Below are 22,400 nucleotides of genomic sequence, written 5' to 3'. Positions count from 1 at the left end.
TCTATTCTAGTTCTGCACACTTATCCATGGGAACTGATCAGTGGCATTGATCCAGTTTTATCGGTGCTTGCTGTCTTTTGGCTTGTCTTTTAGAGTAATGAGCCTGTCTGCAGTTGTTGGGATAAGAGACCTTGGGGAGGGATCAATAGGAAATTGACGACAAATTGTTTTAACTCTTGAAATTCTATCTCAACTTGATTTCCCTGTTTTTCCACTGAACACATTAATTGCTTTGTGAATAGAGCAAACTACATCTCAGCTTGATTTGATTTGTGTACTTTTCAATTTATTTGTTTTGCGGTGACAGCAGAAGAATAAAATGCTGCTGCATGACAGAGCAGTCCCTTAATGAGACATGCTGACCATAATAGTCCAACAATAACCAAACCTTTCTTTAGACTACTGTCATGTCTGCCATCAGTGCTTTTACCACCAATGTTCGGTACAGAGGATGTGTGTTATGTTTACGAGCACTTCAAAATGTTCCTCCATCTGCCAACAATTTCCTAAGTTGAGCACTGTGTTTCCTTGTCCTAGCTGAGAACAGTCTGTCAAACCTTTCTGCTGAAATGTGTTCCAGAAATCAGTTTGACCCTCCTGTCTGTACATTTTTCAATCTGCACCCACCCAGGACTTTGCATCCATAGTCCCAGCAGCTGCATCGTGTCTATCTTGCCAGTAGCTCCCTATGTCAACAGTTGGACATGCTTACTGGGTTTAAAAATGTCAGTTTGACAGCAGTTTGACAGCATCTCTCCCGTCTCCTTTTTGTCCCTGTGCACAGATTTTAATGGCTCTGGCTCGGGTTCTGGTTCCGGTCTGGCTCCGTGTCCTCAACTTCTGTTTCCCCTGAACTGACACTGAGAGGTAAGAGCTGAAATGATTCCTCCTTGGCTCTATTCTTGTATAAGGTGTTTCCATCAACCCTGTTTACACTTTTATGTCAGTAATGTCCCCTCACCACCAGAGATTCAATCAGTCATTACCATGAAATGTAAAGTAAAATTGAAACTAGGCAAGTAAAAATAGGCTCTGTTGGACCTTGGCAAATTCAGAGATGTTGAAATGTGTTTCTAATTTGAACTTTGGCCCAGTAACGACTCTTGTTTTTACCCGAGTGAGTCAAGCCTCAGTGTTGCCTGTGTGTCTCTCAGTGCTCCACGGATCAAGTTATTTTTTAGAGAATAAGAGGTTTTTTCTATGCATTATTCATGTTTTCTGTAGGGCCTAAAAACAGAAGCTTTCTACAGTATATTTGTCTGAGCTGTGAGAAGCAGACAGGAACACAGCACATCCAAACTCATCCTTTAAATTCACGCCTCTGCCTCTGTGCCTTTCGTCTCTTACTAGTGCAACATGACCTGTGAAACATCTTTTCACCTTTTGATCTCATCTATCTATCTATCTATCTATCTATCTATCTATCTATCTATCTATCTATCTATCTATCTATCAGTAGTTTACAACATTAACATCCAGTTAACACAAGTTTGAGAGGGAGAGATTGAGAACATAGATATCGGGCTATAGAGGGGAAATAGTCAAATAGGGGTGAAAGAGAGAGAGAGAGAGTGGGCGAACAAGATCTCACGCTTTATCTCTCTCCCTCTATCTAAAGTGGGAGAGGGAGAGAGAGAGAGCAGGAGATAGTGTTTGCCCTTGCAGGCTGTAATGAAGCTGTAGAAGGATAGATGACTCACTTTAACAAGGGGAGAAGAGAAACACACACTCTGACATCAATCAGCTGACCCGTGTGTGCTGTGCTGTGCTGTGCTGCTGCTGTGTTCTGTGTGTGTGTGTGTGTGTGAGAGAGACTAAGTTTATCATATGTATGTTTGTGGCAGTGATGGTTAATCCGTGTGAGTGTGTGATAGAGACGGGGGAAGGAGAGAGAGAGACTGATTCTGATTATATGGGAGACTGGATGGTTTGATTGATGGACAGAGTGATGGGAGATGTGTACTTAACTGTTCTTCCATGCTCTCTGTCGCCCACTATTGGGACAAGACAAGTGTGTTTAGTTGGAGAAATAACATGCATTCCCATTGGAACCCACATGTTGGCAAGTTTTGCACATGTGTGGCTTTGTTGTCTTTCTTGCCATTAATCAGTGTTTGTGTGGAAAGCGTGTGCTATACAATCAAGAACCATTTGTTGTAGACATCTGTCAAAACTAAAAATATTTAAATTCGCAAGTAGGGAAAGCTGGGCAGATTCGAATGAGAATAAAGCTTCCACATACATTGTTTATGCTATAAAGCTTTATACAGTTTCTTAGCAATATTGGCTCCTACCATGACTGACCTACACTTACGTACACAAATAGAGTGGGATGGAATCACACCAATTATTGAGATATGAATACAGGGTTGCTGTGCTGTATTTATGGCATTACACTGCGGTACCCATTGTGTACAAAGCCACAAATACAAATCTGATAAAGTCTCACAAACACACACAGAGGCAGATAAGTAAACCTGAGTCAACAATTCGCTGTGACAGTTTCCGCGCCTTATCACTTTCCACATAGTATCACCTTCACAGCTCCAGCCCTCCTTAACCTGACAACAGATAGAGAGAGAAACATGTTAATATCTCAACATTAATATGAACTAAAAATTGAAAGCTAGTTGTGAGTGCAGAAGCTGATACTGAGGGAGATTCTCAAGGGTTGGGAGTAAAATTCAAAACGAGCCTGTGAACCATACGGCCAGGACTGAGGTGTTCAGATGAAAGGTCAAGTCTAGTTGCTCATACCTAAAATCCTTTGTGTGCACTCCGGGTGACTACCTGCCGCACCTACTGTCGGAGTGTGAGCACAATAGTCCAATTATCCTGTGGTTGACCTGGGCCCTCAGTTGGCCAGAGTGGATGTGAACAATCTGCGGTTCACTACATTTATACTTAAAGTCCCCTCTTACATGCAGCCCCAGCAAATTTACCTCATCATTCCGCTGCCCCACCCCAAAGGCGTTACTCTCTTCTCCTGCCCCAGTTCCTGCACAGAGAACACACTGCTCTCATCTGCTTATGTGCCTTGTACAGCCAATAAATCAGTGACTAAGCGAGCCGAATCAGAGAGCGTTTAGTTGAGTTTGTTTGCTGTTTTCACCTTCCACCCAAATAAATACAGCATGAAGGGTCCTCTGCTTGGTGTCATGATTTATTGTTACTAAGGCGTATCTCTCTGGGTTATTTCCAAATGATTAATAAAAAACAACAGTGGCTCATTGCTTCCTGACTAAAACAGAAACATACCACAGTAGTGAAGTTATTTTCTTCCCAGTCTAAAACCACAAATGATTTATTTGGATTTTTACCTTTTGCTTTGTCAAGACCAACCAGTTCTACACCAGCATTCCCTGTGCTCTAGGAGCAATAGCTCTAGAGGCAGTTGGTTGCCTAATAGTAAGAGAAGTCTGATGTAACACAAAGCCCACAGCCCGATAAGGTATTTGGCTTCCTCTGCAACTCTACATACTAATAGACTAGTAAAACCTAAATTATTTGCAAACCAGTGCCCAATTTCTTAAAAGCATTTTAAGGCAATGATTGTAGTAAAATATTGTGAATTAACTAAATCTTTATGCCATCATAATTTAAGGCCTTCTTAGAATTGATTACAGACACACATGGCCAAGTGTCGGACCAGCTGATTAGCAGATGCAGCCGCTACAACTAGTTACTGCATGGTTACTGCTCATAGCTTTATTACCGCTATCCTGGCATCCTGGTGCTAACTGGCAAGACGTGCTGGTGTAATTGGCCGTGTCTGGGCTGTGAGATGGTAGCAGTGCAGAAGTAATAGAATTTGCAGTGCTGGCAGTGGAGGGAGCGCTGGTCCAGTGGCAGGTTTCAGCCCCGAATCAGCATAGATACGTTGGTTACAGCTAGGGGTGACATACTTGTATAATGTTGAAAATATTTATGCTTAAGATCTTACTTAATGAACTCTGAAACATCACTTTTAGAACTTTGATTATCTGCATCACCTTGACTCCAGTTTAGCAAAAAAAAACCTGTGTGACATTTTCCTTGGCTACATTTGTTTTTCCTCCCTAAAGAACAGATCAGAGCCAAACTGTCGGCAGCAGTAAAGGTGGAGAAAGCAAAGTTCACAAGGAGATTTAAAGGATTAAAAGAAAAGAGGATGGGCGATGTCCTTTAGTCAAGGGTTTATGAAGCATTTTATCTCATCTTTTCTCTGACTCTGCAGTTCCTTTGACTTTATCAACCTTACGCTTTGAAAAAACAAAAACCCTGTAAAGAAAATACACAAAAAAAAACCTGCAACACTGCATTCTTCAAACAAACACAAACATTTGCACATTTCCACCATTTTGTAGTCAAATGGCTTTGTATGCAAATTTGGGATCAGAAGGAAATATGTACGTGCAGTCTGACGATCTGCAGTTGTTTACATTGTTTTGTAGATTTTAACATCTTGATAATCAAATACTTTTTTCTCTGTGCACCGTGTTGAACTCTGGGCTATAATGGAGGAATAAATTGAAGTACTATAACACTCAGCACACAATCATGTTTCATCTCCAGCTCATTATTGTACAGACGCAGTGTGTGGAGTGCACACAGACGCATACACTCAAAGACGCCCTGAGTGTATTAACATTATTTTGCATAGAGGTACATGTATGTGATGTAAACATGTGCAAATATACACACTCTCATATGCAATGGTACAATGTGTACATCAGCATATACACTTTTTGTTTTAGCGTTTACATTTCATGATTTCTCAATAGTCAGCTGTTTTGAACTTTTACACTCATTCACTGCAGACTGTATTGACGGCTGTCCGTTAATATTTGAACCTGCTCATAAATCACATAGAGTTGGAAGAGCCATGAGGCAGAGGATTTGTCTTAGTTTAATATATTTTGAAGATACTTGCAGCAAGGGAGAAGCATACAGCGGCACAGTGTGAGCTGGAGTCAATAAAGACTTTTATTGGCTGGAGTACACAAAGGTCAGATAATGATTATGATATAATGATAACAAAAGAACAGAACAGAAGCTACATGGGGATATAATCATATGTGCATGATTAATCACATGTGGGTTAGAAATCATAGTACCGTCAAATGTGTGTCACGGATGTGGAGCAGCTTTTTTTTCCAGCCCACATCACACACATCACAGTGTATCCATTCAGTAAGTCAGCTGCATCGAGGCCAGGGGGCGAGGGTGGAACCCAATCAGGATTGTTTTATACTACAACACAATATGGGTTGGATATAATTACTTGACGGAGGTATTGGCAACAAAGTGTGCAAAAACCTCAGCACCCAAAACACTCTATAGTATCTATAGTGTCTATATTTCCAGACAGTAATTGTATATTTCTAGCAAATTTCATCAGTAAGCAGTTTCCTGCCTGGTGGCATCTCCATTCTCCAACCTCAGTGTTCCTTCTTGAACTTTCCATGAAGTAAGCGCCACCTTCAAAGTCCATCCAGATAGGATATCTTCCCTCAGATATGATACTATTGTTCCTCCTCTTCATAGTCGCTCGACCAGACTGCCTCATGGAGGACGATCCTTCCAATGCAGCGCAGAAATGTGGCCTTTGTTTGAGAGACTATAGTGAGCAAACCAACACAATGATGGCAGCAATATAGATTTACTTAGTATGTTATGAATGCATGTTCCACTCTGCCCGCTAGTCTTCAAGGATGCATCCCATGAAATGAGACACAGCTGTTATATGGCCTGTGTATATGAATGTGACATGTTAAATAGATAATAAGCAAGATAACATCAATAAATGAAGGTGTGGGGTTTTTGGCATTAACAGGGAGCCCAGATAGAATCAAACATCCATGATCCAAAATTGAAGAACGGCACTAATAACATGGTACCAAGGTGCAATTCTATTCTTAATTTCTCCTCTTTTAGATTAGATTGAGATGGTAATGTGTGATCTAAACTGCATTTCCAATCGTATCCCAGTCGGCGTCATCAAATATACTCAATTGAAGCATGTGATGATGTTAAATGTTAATGAAGGCAGGAGATGGTTTATTTGGGCCTGGTTAATTAGCAGTAACAGTAATGAAGTCACGTGGGACTCAGTGTTGGTATCTTGTGTTCACTTTCTGGCCCACGGCGCCCCCCAACACCCCCAACCCCCACACAGTCACACTAGCCTCCTTCCCACCCCCTGACCAAATTAGTCAGTCTGTGTGTTTTACAGGCACGTGTGTCTCAGCGGTTGAGTTTATACAGTTTTGTGTGTGAATCTGAAGTGGGGATAAACAGGAGTTATTTATTGTCTATTTAAGAAGTGTAAGCTGATTGATTTGATGTTGTTGCTTCAAGTGTGCATGGATTTCATACACTGTCTACCCCTTTAAATGTCAAACGAGATGCATAAGCCATATTCCTGTCCAATATAAAGTGAAAAAGAGTGCATTGTGATGGTGCATAAAAATTGCATTTAAAATCCATTATCATCCACATTTCCATCCATTAGGACAACAATGAATCAGTATCGTTATTAATGACAGCAATCAATCGCTTTCATCGTTTCGTCTCTTTCCAGGCTTTGAACCTTATATAGATAAAAATCCATTTTCAGAGGAAGTTGCAGGAACAGTGAAGGAGAAAGAAGCAGGTTAACCTCGCTTCCTATCAGCTACCATCCTCTCTACCTCCTCTCTCCTCCTGCTCCTCCCTCCTTTTCATACTACCTATACATTTCTGCTCTTACCCTCCCTTCTCCTCCCCTCCTCCTCCTTCTCCTCCTCCTCCTTTCTCTTGCTTCCCATCTTACCCTGTCCCCTTTAACCCCTCCATCCCCTCCTTCTTCTCGTCTCCCCGTCACCTTTTCCTTCCTCGTTAACGCCTGCTCTAATAAATGAACGATCATCAGCATCGAGAACTCTGTCGAGGCATAAATTGTGCCAAACAGAAGCTAAACTTTAGCGGGCTGATCATTTTTGTCACACACTGCCAGCAGGCTTCTAATTTGAGTCTGTGTGTTGCCTACTTGTACACACTCCAGAGTTGCAAACTTTTTCAGACTCTTTTCACTATCATCTGCATATATGTGTGTTACAATTTCTGATCTGATGGTAGTTTTTGCTAAATGCCCCCCCAAAGAACTCAAGCACTCGGCTTACATACATTACTGTCTGTCATCCTGCCAGGTGTTTGTTTTCGTCTTAGTTTTATTCAATTGATTACGTCTATGCTTGTAGATGTGTAAAATCGCCAACCATTGTGATTTGTTGGCTGCTGCATCGGTGTAACTACACCCTTACAAAAACTACTTTGAAAACTCACATTGAAATCTGAGCAACAGAAAGATCGCAGCATTATATTTCAGCTGTACATTGAAAATAATAGCTTGGATAAAAGGGTTTTTAACAGGCTTTCAAAGTACTCATGAAAACTGCATCCCAGTGCCATACATCTCTGTCTGCATAGCATTCTGTGCCAGGATTTATGAGGACGATATCTTAAAATGATTTACAGCCCTCTACAGCACTGCTGTAAAAATCCATGAATCATCAAGGTTTGATTTTATTACTCTGAAGCCGTGAAAGGAAAGTTCACACCGTCACCTGAGGGTGGTGCTATTGAGCTCTGAATCGTCACGCTCACGTCTCTGCTCCTACCTGAGGAAACTGTGCCACAACATAACATCTGTAGGAGTGAGAGAGAGGGGGGGCAGGGGAGAGAGAGAGGCGAATAGGGAGAACCTGAGAACAGGGATGAAGGAGAGGAGAGATGAGTCATCAGGCTAAGGGTTGTTTATTGTGGGCATGTACTGTATGTCCTGTAAACTGCTTCTGTAACAGGTGTGCAGTGTGGAGGTCAGTATGTATATACAGTATACTGCATATATATAATGAGGTGATTGTTGTGTTGCCCGCTATTTGAGCACAGTGGCCCACTGTTGGTCCGTAGCCAGTGACATCATTACAGTGGACTTCAGTTCTACAGAAGAACCTTGGAACTGCGTATAAGTCAATTCAATTCATTTACTTAACAAAAACATGAGCACTGGATAGCTGTGATTAACTATATTAAACTACATTGCAACACTGCCCCATCCAAGTGACTGCAGATTGCTCTTGTATTCTTCATGTTGAGAGAACGGCTTCCTCCATTAATGCTGGTGGCTGTGGAGTTAGGCTGGTGAGGACGGCTGGGATCAACTAGTTCCACCGTGGACAAATTACAGCGAAGCAGAGTAATGTACTGTGCCCTACGGTCCATGGGGCACTTGAAGGGAAGGAACAAGTGAAGGAGATTAGCTTGGGTGCATAGAGGGACAAGGAAAATGTAGAAAGCTTTGATAGATAGGCATAGGGACAAAGACAGAGTGTGTGTGTGTGTGTGTGTGTGTGTGTGTGTGTGTGTGTGTGTGTGTGTGTGTGTGTGTGTGTGTGTGTGTGTGTGTGTGTGTGTGTGTGTGTGTGTGTGTGTGTGTGAGAGAGAGAGAGAGAGATGGATGAAAGGTAGAAATGGTTGGAAAGAGAGAGACCTGCAGAAACACGAGATCAATACTTTAGTGTTGGGTGCTGAAATGGTGGTGGCAACTGTCTGCCTGAGTTTCCTCCTTAGCTGGATGAAACACACACACCCACACACACACACACACACACACACGCACACACACACACACACACACACACACACACACCGCCCGTCTTGAAGCCTGAGCAGCAGAGTGTCCATAGTTGTTTAGACGACAGAATGCACATGTACACCTGCTGAATTGTAAAGAATGTAAAAGCTCCTGCCTCTTTCCTCTCCACTCATGCTGCCTCAGACATTTGCATAGTAAATTGTCGGCAAAAATGCTCAATGTGGTATACATTTAGTGCAAACCACAGCAATCTATAGACACAGTATTTTATATAGAAACACTGTGAGGGCATTAATAGTACATATACCACACAGTCACACAGTCAAACCCTGATCATAGGACCATGCCAGCAATTACAACAGGCATATGATCTTATTTACTTTAATCAACAAACGTCATGATTTGGTTTTAACACATTGATCATGTGGTGGATCAGACCAAGGGTGTGCGTCGCTGTGTGTCGCTGTGTGTCGCTGTGTTTAAGAACTGAAAGGATCTGTAATAGTTTGTGAAAAGGCCCTTTAGTCCGTGCCAGATGGTCTTAGTGGCTCTGCTCTGACGTCCACGCCATTATTCCCCGTTTAGTCCTGGCTGTCAGTCATGTCAGAGTGAAGCTTTAAGCATAATATCAACCAATCAGGTCACGTCTTTTTTATGGCTTCCAGATTTTCCCAACAAGATTTATTTTCTTCTTTCTTTGGCTTTCGCTGTTTTGTGCTCTTTTAACAAGTTATGGCACAGTTGGGAATTAAAAATCCTCCAATAAATTAGGAGTATATATTATTAAAGCATTTTGTGTCAATGTTAAAGAAAGTATTAATCATAACTGCTTATGTCTGGTGAGACTGCAGCAATTATACAAATCTGTTATTGAGTGTGTGAGCTTGCTCCTCCTTCATTTGCTTGAAGGTGAAGGATTTTTTCCCCCAGTTTTTGGTCAGAGATCTAAATGGTAGTAGCATATAAGGACATCCCTAAAGCGTTACTGGTTTTAAAAATACACACCGTGGCTTTCTGTTCTGGCTTTGACTTTGAAATTTACCCTCATCATGTGCGATGCAGGGCTTCACAGAGTTAATCCTCAGGTTAAATAGTCAGGGCTGCTTTGAGTCGGGCTGAGAGAGAATAGTCCCAGATATTTATAGTTGCTGTAGCTGCTAGAATCTACATACACAGTAAAATGTTTTTTTTTGTCCCTGTAGTGGTGTTGGCAGAGCTGCAGTGCTGGTTTATATCAAGACAAGCTGTTTGGAAATGTGTGCCATACAAATACAAAACAGATTAAATAAGGGTGACCTCTTGGGGTAGACAGGTAACTCTCACACACCACCTGGTTTGTTTCCCACACCTATCCCATAACCATGTCTACTCACTATTCAGAGTTTGTCTTCGCCTCTGGTTCTTCTATCTCCATCGGAATTGACGACAGGCTAAAATAACACAATGGATATTCATGAACTGGGCCTTCGCCATAGCTGGATTCATACATTACAGCCGGCAGAGGGTTCCTCCTACAAGTTAGGGAGGCCTGTTGGGTCGCACATGGCTGCCTCCACCTCCCCCCCACAGACACCAAAGGATGAGGAATTAGCTCATCAATCCACACTGGCTCTTGGTTGATATAGTCTGGTGGATATCTGCTTATCGTTGCAGTATTAATTCATATATAAACTCTATACTGTTGCTACACCTGTATCAGTGTCAGTGGGTTTGTCTTTGTCTATGCCTGTGTCAATGTTTTAATGTCTAAGCTGACAGCAAGAATGATGTCACCACACCTGACTGAGCAGTAGGTTTTTTTGTGATATTCTTTATTCCTTATTGCAAGAATAAAGAATATCACACTTTCATGACTCTACATTCATCCCAGTATTGCAAAAGAAAATTGCCTGTTTTCTAGATGTAAAAATTGCATTCAAATTGTCGACCATATACAATACAGGTTCTAAAAGCTTTTGTTGTGAAATATTTCTTTACTATCCATTTTTCTTATTCTACTCCAACAAACTGCACAGGAGCAGGAACAGTTTATGTTGCTCCTGAGGGGGGAGTGTTTGAGGGTAGTGTTGCTCCTCCTGTGTCTCCTGGCAGAGTTGTTAGTCCCTGCTGAGCTCTGTGGCTTGATGAGCAGATCAAGAGGCCTTACTGACACATGGCTACGTGCCTGTCTGTCTGCCTGTCTGCCTGCCTGTCTGTCAATCTGTCTGTCAGTCTCTTCTAATTTGATGTTTCTTCCTATACATTTCAGATGCCTTTGACTCTTCCTTGTCATTTAGAAACAACTGCAGTATTGTCACATGAGCCATTCATCCAGCCTATAGCCTCTCGTCTTCTCTATGTAAACTATTTAGTTAAGTGCTAAATGTTTTGTTTTTGTCAGCCCAGCACTGGTGTATTATTTCCTCAGTTCATTAGCACAGACTATATTATGTGTAGGTGAAAGGAAGCAGTTCTCTGTTTCAACAGAAGATGCTCAGTATGTTGATCATTAACCCCCTAGAGTATATAGAGTGGATAGTGTCTTTATTGATCAAACTGCTTGAGTGTACTTTGGCTACCATATGTGATACATATTAGTACACATTGATTGCAGCACAGGAAGATTTCAGAGCAGATTGGCTTGTTTTATGGGGTAGTTTATGGTTAACATTTGAGGGAATCATTGCGTGCTTACACACCCAGCGGAAACAAAGCTGCATGAGTGTCGCAGTTTGTCTGTCAGAGTTTGTGTTTGACGCAAGAGGACAAACCACCAAAAAGAGCTAGAAGCCACTGAAAGCGTCAAAGAGTTGAGTAACTTGTACATTACATGGAGACATTTCACTCAGTGTTAATGTGAAAAATGCTTAATGCAGCTTTTAATGATCAAAATACGAGATTAAATGTTTTTTCTCTCGCCGCTGCATTAGCTTTGAGATGATGTTTGTTTCTCCTCTCCTCCGCTTCTCATTTCCTTCTCTCTTCTTTTCTTTTTCTTTTCAATGACCCTTGAAAGGTTTAATCCCCCCCCCCCAACACACACACAGACAAGTTTCCTCTGTACCCTTATCAATTACAAAGGGAAAATAATGTAAACCGCCTACAGTTATTTGCTGTTCTGTAATTCCATGCCATTTATCAATACCAGCCTCTTGCAGAGTCAATTTACATAAACTTGTAACAGCGCAGCTTTATCATTAAATTGGTCCCTGGTGAGAGAGACACCTTAACATGTAAATAATACAAACTCTGAATTAAGAGCTGCACACACACACACACACACACACACACACACACACACACACACACACACACACAGGAGTGCCATTGAATTCACAAGTGGTTGTCTGACAATTAGGTATTCATAGGAATTAAAATGTTTGTTCTTGTTGACAGAAAACGTAAAATTGGAGAAGAAAAATATAAGCTTGCACACCTCTTTTGTTGTCCTTGCTGCTGATTTTTAATTTAATTTATTTTCTTCAGCATCCTTAATCTTAATCATACAACAAAGTGAATGTTTAATTTTCTTAAAGCCTGTTTTACATATGCTGTTTTTAAATTATTAACCGTTATCTCAAGTGATATAATTGAACACTGAGAATAGTTTACATCTTAAACGAGGTCAGAACATCTTCCTGCATACTTTAAAAGCAAGAAACTAAAATAGTAATAGCACCCAGCCGTCATGTCCACCATCGCTGCACAAAAAGCACTTCATTCCTTATATAACAATCCTCTGTTTCAACCACTAAAATGAAAATAGACACAAGTGTAAAGCTAATTTTCATGTCCATCTATGTTTCCAATGCTTTTCAATGCTATTTGTCCACACGTCTAAGAAGTGCGTCCCTGCTACATGGAATCTATGAAAGTGACTGGTGGTGAATAAGGATGACTTTGTTTGTTTACTCTCCAGGGAGACGTCCATTTATCATAGTGAGAGGAAGAGGTGTGGGTGGGTGTAGTCTGATGACATGGGCCGCTGCGCCATGGAAAACTGCTGTAACATGATGCTGCATGAGGGAATTGATCCAGGCCGCACTCTGCTGGGCTCTGCAGCAGCAGGTTGTTGGATCCCAACACACTCAGCAGTCGGTGACTAGAAGTTGGCTGGTGTATCTGCTGTTATTACTGCTGGAGCGCCCTGCCATGGTGTGTTTGTACATAGATGAATCCATCAGCCCACTTGTGTGTTGCACCGTGTAGCGGCGTTTCCATTACAATTGGATGTGACTCAGTCAAATGCACTTTCACTTGACACGCTTGGACAGATGCTTGGATTGATCAGGTTTGATGGATGAAGGGAGGTATGTGAATATGGCTGTTGTTCAGTGTTTAACAGCTTCCAGAGGAAAAATGGCAGTAACAGATTCACCTCGAGTGCTGTGAAGCAGTTTTTACACTTAATTTGCTGGCACGTCTGCGTGAATTACACTTTAATTATTCCTTGCGATTAAAATCCACAATTTTAATAATAATTGCATAATTCAAAAAATCTGAAAAATCACACAGCGCCTTCTACAGGGACGTACAGCATGTCTTGACCCAAGTCTATGGGGCAGTGAGGCGCCTCCACAGCGGCTTATTTACTGCCTCTTACTAATGATGATGAAGAAGAAGAAGAAGAAGTTATAAAGTGCAATAAAAGAAAGTAGTCAAGGTCCAATTAAATTTAAACATGATACATTTTTACATTTGTTTTGCAGTATTTTAAAATGGAAAATGTGTGAGTAGACAAACATTTTATGTAAGTTACTCCAAGTTGAGGCTGAGGTCACTTAGGGTGCCAGGCTGTGTGTTAATGCTTTAATTGGCCTAACAAATGAATCCTTGTGAGCCCTCCGATGCACTCAGGCAGCTATTTCCAGAGCAGTTTGAGTTTCTGCAGAGATAAAGATTTTAACAGGTCACTAATAAAATATAATCACGATAAAGGGGTTAACAGAGCAGCGTGAGTTAGTTCTGGGTCAGCTTGTGCCGCACAAACAGCCCCTGAATGGCAACAGTGTGGATAAACCTCCGCTAAGATCCTGTGAAAAGCCATTTGCAGCGTTAGAGGCTGAACGGTGTCTTTGATTACCTGTGTGGACAAGGACATGCTGACTTGGTTCTTCTGCACTCTGACTGATTGGCCCCCGTGGACAGATGGACTCACTGATTGGCCCGCGGCACACGGAGGGCAGCGAGCAGGAAGCTCTCATAAAGAGAGAGGGATGTTCAATCTCTCAGCTCCCCAGACAACCACAACCTGCCTCCTCCTGAACCTCATCTATTTCTCCCTGTGTGTGTGTGTTTCCCTCTTTCTGTCTCTTTCTACTCATGTTTGTCTCTCACTTTTCCCTCCATCTTCACCCTCCCCCCTCATCTCTCTGTCGCCTGCTCTCTTTCCCCCTCCACTCTGCCATGTTTTCATATCTCTTTATTTCTGCGTCCCACTCTCTTGTCTCTCCCTACAGCAGCGTCCCGCAAATTGTCTTCTGTGCGAGATGAGACGGAGGAGATTGGCTCGCAGCATTACACTGAGGAGGAGACTCTGTAAGGAGGCTGTAAAAATGAGTCCTCCACAGGGAAATACCCGTGGCTGTATTAAGATCTCCACGTCTCCTCGTCGCTTAAACGGCTCTCCTTCTCCAGCTAATTGTTTTGAAGCCCAGCCTGTAACTCCCCGATGAGAGCCGGCGCTGACCGTCGAATTAGCCCGGAGTTAGAGAAATCTCTCTTTTATCAATCTTGGAGAGAGAAATATGACTCTCCACCCTCCCCAATCTGTTCCAGTCTTCTCCCTCCATTTTCTGCCTCATAAAAGCGTTTCTGCTAAATTTATGATCACCGAGCAACAGGAAAGAAGAAAATGTGACAAGGACTGTGAGGATTCATATCATGTTAGAGGCGTTAATCCACTGAGCCTTGGGGATTTCTCCTAATGCTGCCATATCATCACACTCAGAATTTATTTAATTTGCAAGGGTGAAGCATATAGATTACCAGTGAGAGCGCCCCCTGCCTCATCTTCAAGGTCTGGCAGGGAACTGAGCAAATACTGTCCAAACAAGTGGAAGTACCCTGAATCTGGTATAGAAGGTCCAGAGTTGTAACAGAATTCATTGCACACCGGAAGACATAAGGACATCTGTATTTTCAAATTCCTCATGTTTGGGACACACAGTTTGCATCTCTGTCATCGGGGTACTTGGTCAATCTTTTTAAAAGGATTTTTGAAGGATTTCTGTCCCATTAGAGCACAGAGAGGGCATAGTTGTGGCAGATTGGAGAGAGAGGGGGTATGACATACAACAAAGGTCACAAGCTTGATAGATGAATTTGGTCCACAGTGTCTCTCTGTCTCACTGAGGCGCCAGGACAGAGCTTTTCTTATTTTCATTTCATTAATTCCCTGTTTTACCTTTTATGTAATGAGAAAAAGGCGTAGTTGACTAAACATGCAGCTCATAAGGTGATATTTACACGGTGCTGGGTTAGATAAACACATCCTCCTGAGACCCAGCCCATTGACTTGTGTCCTCTGTAGTGGACATTTTGTTCACATGCCTCTCCTTCTACTCTTGTGAGCTCCTCTATCAATCTCTGCTGCATCGTACAGAAGACATAGATATTTCACACTAAAATGGTCTTCAGGTCCAATACAGTAGACTTGCTGTAAAATAAAAAATTGTGAAAAAAACAACTGAAATTGTACATTTTATTTAACCCTAAATAGATAGGACATCACAAAAAAGGAAATTGGAAGACACTTTTACACACACACACACACACACACATATAATAATAATAGTAATAAAAATGATAAGAATATTTTTTTCTGTTTTATTAAATCTTTACCTTCTGATATGTATATTTTAATCAGTCGTCAAGGACAACAGAATATATAAATAAGTATAAGTCCTTGGAGGTGTCAGATGAAGGTGATGAGGGTTTAAATTAGGACTCTGTGCTAAGAAAGTTAAAGAAGTCGTTCCATTTAGTCCTGCAGCTCTAAACCAATAACCTTGATGCGGTGGTGTTTTTATATGTAAGTCATGGAAATAAGTGTTTACAATGTGACACTGAGCCAAGGGGACACTGGAGTAAAGTGTTGCCATTGATTTGCATGTAAGTCAAATTACGCCAAGTCGGTTTGACTGAAATGGATTTTACCGGCCTGTGTTTGTCCTTAGAAGCAGGTTTTTTCCATATTCATGGTGATTATTTTGGTCTCTTTGCAGGGTAAAACACTGCCTGCTGAACAGTTAGAAACTAATCACCGGCTTTGATGCGAAGCCTTGGCAGAGAGAGGGAGAGAGGGAGGGAGAGAGAGAGAGAGAGAGCGAGGGAGCCTCAGCCACAGATGAAAGAGAGGAGGGAGAGAAAGTTAGAGAAAGCGCGTGGCACTTGAGAGAGAGAGACGGAGCGTCGCAGTGAGACAAAGAGGTAAAGGAGCATATCCGCTGTGGTCAGGACGAGATGGTTGATTGTGTCTGGCCGGCGTCCAGGAAGTATCTGTAGTGAATTTGGAAGAGCTTTATGTCCTTTGAGAGCGTTTCTTTTAATCATGGCTGTTGGGGCTGTGGGAAGCAGCCTCGCCACGCAGAGGACACTGTTAATTAGACGGCATGTTACTGCACATCCCTGTAGAGTCAACACACAGCACGGCACTGATTACACCATACTGCACACACACACACACACACACACACACACACACAAACACACAGTCACACTCACTTGCTCCCAGGTACACCTTATGGTCCGAATCCCAATACACACACACACACACACACACACACACACACACAGACGTACATCTTTGTAGTATCTGTTAATGGTTTTATTTGTGTTGTTAGTTATTTCTATTTCTGTCATTTTGCCAGATGTACTTATTAACACACACACACACACACACACACACACACACAAACACACTTATTTCTTTTATTTATTGGTCATCCTCAGTCATCATCTCTTTCTTCTTCTATAGCATATGTTCTCTTTCTCCCCCCTCCCCCTCCCCCCCCTTGCTGCTGTGATGAAGCCATCACTGTCCGTCTCTATCCTCCGTCAGCTGTCTAAACACTGCTCAGCCAGGACTTTGAGAATTAAAGTCATCAGCTGTGGTAATTCACACTCGTCTCTCTCTATCGCTGCTGCATCTCACCATCTTCTCTCGCTCGCTCTCTCTCTCTCCTCTCCCTGTGTGTTCCCTTCTGTCTCTCCCCTCTAAACGAAGTTTGCAGCAGAACGGTTTATTTATAGGGCCAATTAAATCTGGAGGAGACTCTGTGGGCTTCAGTAGAAAATTTGTCTAAAAAAGCAGAATAGTTTTTGTTTTTATTTTATCTCCAGACCTGCAAGTGGTGCTTGTCATGTTTGCTGCATAGATCTTTATTTGAAATGAAACAAAGTGAAAGAGAGGAGAGGAGAGGAGAAGAGGGGAGAGGAGAGGAGAAGAGGGGAGAAGAGAAGAGGGGAGAGGAGAGGAGAGAAGGGAGAGGAGGATGTAGTTGGTGTTTTTAGCTAATTGTTCCTCCTGTAAGTTGAGGGAGAGTTTGACAGCTGTTCACATGACAGGCAGCGCCGTTGCTCAGGTCAACGCACTGAACTCGGGGATTCAACGTTTTGTTCAAACGCCACTAAAATCTCACAATAATTTACAAGCTCGACAGTAAAAGTAGGCTCAGCGTTTTCACTGAGACATCACTGTCTGCGCCTCCATGAACCTGGAACAGCTGTTCCTGCTGCGCCTCTGCCTACCAGCCTCTTCAGCTAAAAGGAGCTTTTCCACTATCACTTCTCAGACTACAGTGACTGACAAATGCAAATATGAAACGTATATCATACCTGGTGGAAATGATGATCAAAGGAGCGGGATGAAAGGAAGCTTTAGAAAAATATTTATCTATAAGGCGTTTTTGTTTAGATGTCTAATGAGAGGAGAGCGTCGATTCAGAAAAATGGCTTCCTTGAAATTTCTAGCTGACGTGCGTATGCTTCCTTAGATGACGCCGTGCATACAGCTGTTCTGCCTTCTTAAGCTGTCAGGCTGCAGATGTCGTGCAGGTGTTGTATTAATATGGATGTGACGCGATCTGCCCATGTTACATCAACAGCCTGGATGGGTTCAATTTCCATCTTTCATATGTTGATAGCTGGAGATGTGAGACTGTCTGGAGCCATATCACCGCTTTGCCTGCACAGCCCGAAACGCAGCTACAAACAGACGTTACACAAGCAAACGCTGCTACAAACGTTGTCAGGGCATGGAGACTTTTTTAGCGACGGCGAAACTCGCGGCTCAACCGGTTGCCGCGGCCAACAGCAACCTCGGAGCCAGACCCTGACAACGTGACTGATGCTGGCTGGCAGCTGCCTACACACCCCTGCCGCTTGAGTGGCAGAGAGATAGAGAGAGACAGCGGGGAGAGATGAATGATTCGGGTCAATGTCAGAACAGGATTGATTTGGATCAGAACCAAAACCACTGATGGCTTATTGAGATAAAGAGATGGATGGAGAGATGGAGAAAGAATGACGAATAGATTTTAGATACAGGACGTCAAGCTGCCAGTTGGCTTCTGCTGGACTGAGGAGGCCGTTGAATTGGGAGGTGGGATGTGTAGCATGATGGTACACACACACACACACACACACACACACACACACACACACAGAGGCACAGACACACACACACACACACACACACACTCTCCTTACAGCCTTGGCAGCCAGGTAGTTTTGGAGCTGAGGCTATTTCGGTACTGCAGTAAATTATAAATTACTTGCATGTTATTACGTGGCCTGACTTGGATATTACAGTGCATCTTTATTCAATAGAGAATAACAGAAAGCAAGGATGTGGGTACATGCAGGGGGATGTGATGGATGTAACAAGGCCTTTGTCCTTTGTTGGTTTCTAATTTGCTGGAAAATGCTAAAAAAAAAAGTATATTTACGTCAAAACACGATTAAATAACGACCAGAATTGAGTAATTCTCACTCAGACAGCTGGAAACATCCAAACATGCTCCTGGCCGTCACTCACCGCACAGATCCTGTTGATCCAAACACACACTGGCGAGGGGCCACTTGGCGTTGGCTGACCTTCTGCTTGTACGTCTTTACAGGCAGTTTGAGATCACATATATGTTCAGAACATTGTGAGCCGGACGCAAGCTCCTGCAGCTGTTTGTACCTGGTCGATAACTTATTCCACCTCGCCACTGAGTATCACAGCTATTGTCTGTTTATTGTCAGCTCTGCATTGTCAACTGCAGCAGCCAAATGCCCAGAGCGACCCCGACACACTGCACACAATGGACAGACACGGAGAGCAGCTCTGTCTTGGCAGGAGAAACATACACACACACACACACACTGCCAGAAACACAATAAACACATCTACACAAAGGAAAGCACAGCATGCTGATACACTCATACACATGATACACAGACACACACACACACACACACACACACACACACACGCACACGCACATGCACAAGCACGAACAGTGAGAACAGACGTGCACAGCTGCTCAGAAACACAAAGCTGGCATGACAATGGGAGGGAGACGGGGCCAAGCTTACGTAGCGGCCCCTTTGGGCTGAGGAAACACAGTGCATGCACAAACAAACACAGAGAGAGAGAGCGAGAGAGAGAGAGAGAGACAGAGAGAGAGACAAACGGTCAGCAACAGTCCAAAATAGGACCCAGGGCAGAAACAATACTGTAACAGTGCTGATGTGAGGGGGAAAGAGAAATGACAGAAGAAAAAGAGAAAGAGTGATGTCATCGGGGTTCTTCCTGTATCGGTGAGCTCGCTCAGTGTCAGGAAAAGTCTGTGTCAAATGAAACGTCTGAAAGGAGAGACAGTTATGGAGCGGACACACACACACACATACCAGATCGGGCTCATAACTTATCAATCACTGCTCATCAAGCTACTGCTCATTTACATGTAACAGGACAACATGTTGCCTCTGCTCGGCTGCGTGTTGCCTTTCATTTCCCCGCTTGTTGCTCTAAATAAGAAAATCTCTCTCTCTCTCTCTCTCTCTCTCTCTCTCTCTCTCTCTCTCTCTCTCTCTCTCTCTCTCTCTCTCTCTCTCTCGCCTCACACACGCATATAAAACAAACAACACATCAGACCTTCAAAATGATGGTGTCATGTCACATGTGTTTGTGTGTGTGTGTGCATGTGTGTGCGCGTGTGTGTGTTTGTGTGCGTCCCCTGACAGCAGCACAGACACAGGAAGGCACAAAGACACACTCTCTACAGTCAGAGATGATATCCAGTAAATATTTTAAAATGTTGCGTTTGATTGCATGTGTGTGAGCTTGCGTGTGAGTGTGTGAGCTTGTGTGAGCTTGTGTGTGTGTGTGTAAGCTTGTGTGTGTGTGTGATCTCATATGCATGTGCTCTATCCTCTCACCTGTTCTTACTCCTTGCAGTTGTTTAAATTGATATTTCACCATTTATTCCTATCACACATCAAAAACACACATTAGTGTTTGCGTTACTGTCCACTCGTCTCCCCTGTCTGTTCCCTGTCTGTCTGTCTGTCTGTCTGTCTGTCTCCCTGTCTGTCTCCTCTCTGCCTGGCGTTTCTGCCTGTCTGCCTGTTAGCGACAGCAGCTGTGCAGGGGATGATGCGTCTCGTGGAGAATTCTCTGGTCTCGACTGGCTGTCTTCATCTCTGACAGCAGAGGAGCAGAGAGCTGGAGGAACCAGGAAGCAGCTTTCATCTAGACTGTCTCCTGCCTTTTGCTCCCAACTCCGTCTGAGAGAGGTGAGAGAGAGAGAGAGAGAGAGAGAGAGATCTCTGCCTCTTTCTCTCTCTCCCTCTCTTTCTCTCTCTATCTCCCTCCCTCTATCTCCCTCTTCCCCCCACCTCCCCTCTCTCTCTCTCTCTCTACTCTCTCCTCTCTCTTCTCTCCCACTCTGTCTGCTGTATGTTGTATATGCAGACACACCCACTTTGCTGTGATGGTGAATCAGGCGTGCAGACACAGCACAACAGATGAAGATTGTCAGCTGGTGGTTAGAGGCGCACACATGCTGTTTCTCCTTCTTCTTCTTCTTCTCTCCCTCTCCCTCCCTCCATCATATACATCCTCTCAATCCTTTGTCTCTCTTTCTCTGTTTTTTTCCCTTCTGGCTGAGCTGCTGGAGTGAACTTGAGTTCAATCATTTTCCCAAACATGTAAGAATCTCCCGGCAGGGTGTTGTCGGCGGCGCGGCTGAAGCGTTTGCGCGGCTGAAGCGTTTGCGCGGCTGAAGCGTTTACGCGGCGACGCCGGCGTCCTCGCTCCGACTGTAAGGGATCCATGTCTCCAGCGGTTTCGAAACACTCGGTTGATGATTTAATCATAGTGTAGCGCAGCGTCACACAGGCTGAAGACACTTCTGTTGTGTTGCACACGGTTGCATGAGAACATACAGCCGACACATCAGACACAGTGTGACATTACATGTGCAACACGTGTGCATTGCATGTGATCTTTTGGACAACGTGTACGCGCTCCAACAAGACTGATAGGAAACTTAAACGACTTGTGATAACTTATTTATCATAATAAATCAAATGCTAGGAAGACAGTTTCATCAACATTACATCGGCCTGCAGTTTGACTGGAATCTAATCGATTAACTGCTGCGAGGAAATCAGTCAGATATGAAATGATGATTTAAATAAAGTGGATTGTTTATTATTTGTACAGGTTCTTCAGTTGTAAGCGGATGCACTTACTCTTTACTTACTAATTCAACCTTCAACCTCTCACCTTCAGACTTGCTTTCAATCAGCCGCATGTGTTGGTTTGAGCATGGATGATGTTTCCGTTACAGAGGTAACGCTGTAACGTCACACTCACGGGGCTTTGAGGATGACATGGTTCTGATGGAGCGCGGTGGCTTAATAATGGCCGGCTCACTTTAATCTACGCTCAGCACTTCAGTCAGACCCTTAATGGTTCCACTGCACTCGAGTATGGCTGGAAAAGCCTGCGTGATGGTATTCACCAGACATAGACACACACACACACACATAGAGACTCACAATAGTAATGACCTTGACTAAGTAGCTCTGCAGATTGTAAGTGACTTTTACAACATCCTGCTTTCTCTGCATTTTCTCTTTATATACCAGAGTCTCTCAGTTCACACTCCAATATCTTTTGCAGTGACCCCCTTGTGAGTGTGTGAGTGTGTGAGTGTGTGTGTGTGTGTGTGTGTGTGTGTGTGTGTGTTCATGTGTCAGCCTCTATTGCTTCATAAGTACACACATTCCGAACAGTTTGTTGGAAAGAAAGCTACCAAATCAGGGTTCACGGTTTAGAGTAATGAATTTAGTTACAAGGATTTTACTGTTTACTGTTTACTGTCATTATCTGTTCTCAATGTGCGTGCGTGCGTGCGTGCGTGCGTGCGTGCGTGCGTGCGTGCGTGCGTGTGTGAAATATGAAGGCTTAATGTCAGCAGGATGATTTCCTGTGTCAGCACAGAGCCTCATATAACCTCAGATCGACTCTAACGGTCAAAGATTCCATCGTTTTGATGCTCTTACAGTTCCCTGACACGTGGTTTTATTCTCTCTATTCTTCACTTCTATATCACTTTCTATAATATCTCTTACAGTGAGAATGTGGCTCCAATCTGTAGCAGCAAACTTTCCCTAAATTCAGCTTTACATCTCGTGTTCTGTGAGGTTTCATCCTCCACAATGCCACAGCAAAATTATAATTACCGGCTCCTCTTATCCACACACCTCTGGTCCTCTCACACGATTAAACATCTGAAACACCAAC

At 43.2% G+C, this 22,400-nt stretch overlaps 1 protein-coding gene across 1 annotated transcript in view; it reads left to right on the top strand.

Annotated features, from left to right (window-relative positions):
- The window catches only part of LOC143003274 (alpha-1,3/1,6-mannosyltransferase ALG2-like), a 54,429-nt gene extending 45,937 nt beyond the window's left edge, over positions 1–8,492 (top strand). The window contains exon 6 of the transcript XR_012963848.1: positions 8,346–8,492. The gene's annotated coding sequence lies outside the window, so the exon portion shown is untranslated. The remainder of the gene's footprint in view (positions 1–8,345) is intronic.
- The last annotated feature ends 13,908 nt before the right edge of the window (positions 8,493–22,400 follow it).

This window comes from Genypterus blacodes, unplaced genomic scaffold, assembly GCF_046128005.1.
Source record: "Genypterus blacodes isolate CSIRO-AG114 ecotype Tasmania unplaced genomic scaffold, CSIRO-AGI_Gbla_v1 ptg000059l_1, whole genome shotgun sequence".
NCBI lineage: Eukaryota > Metazoa > Chordata > Actinopteri > Ophidiiformes > Ophidiidae > Genypterus > Genypterus blacodes.
The sequence above is the reverse complement of the archived record's forward strand: the minus strand, read 5'-3'. Positions and strand labels throughout refer to the sequence as shown.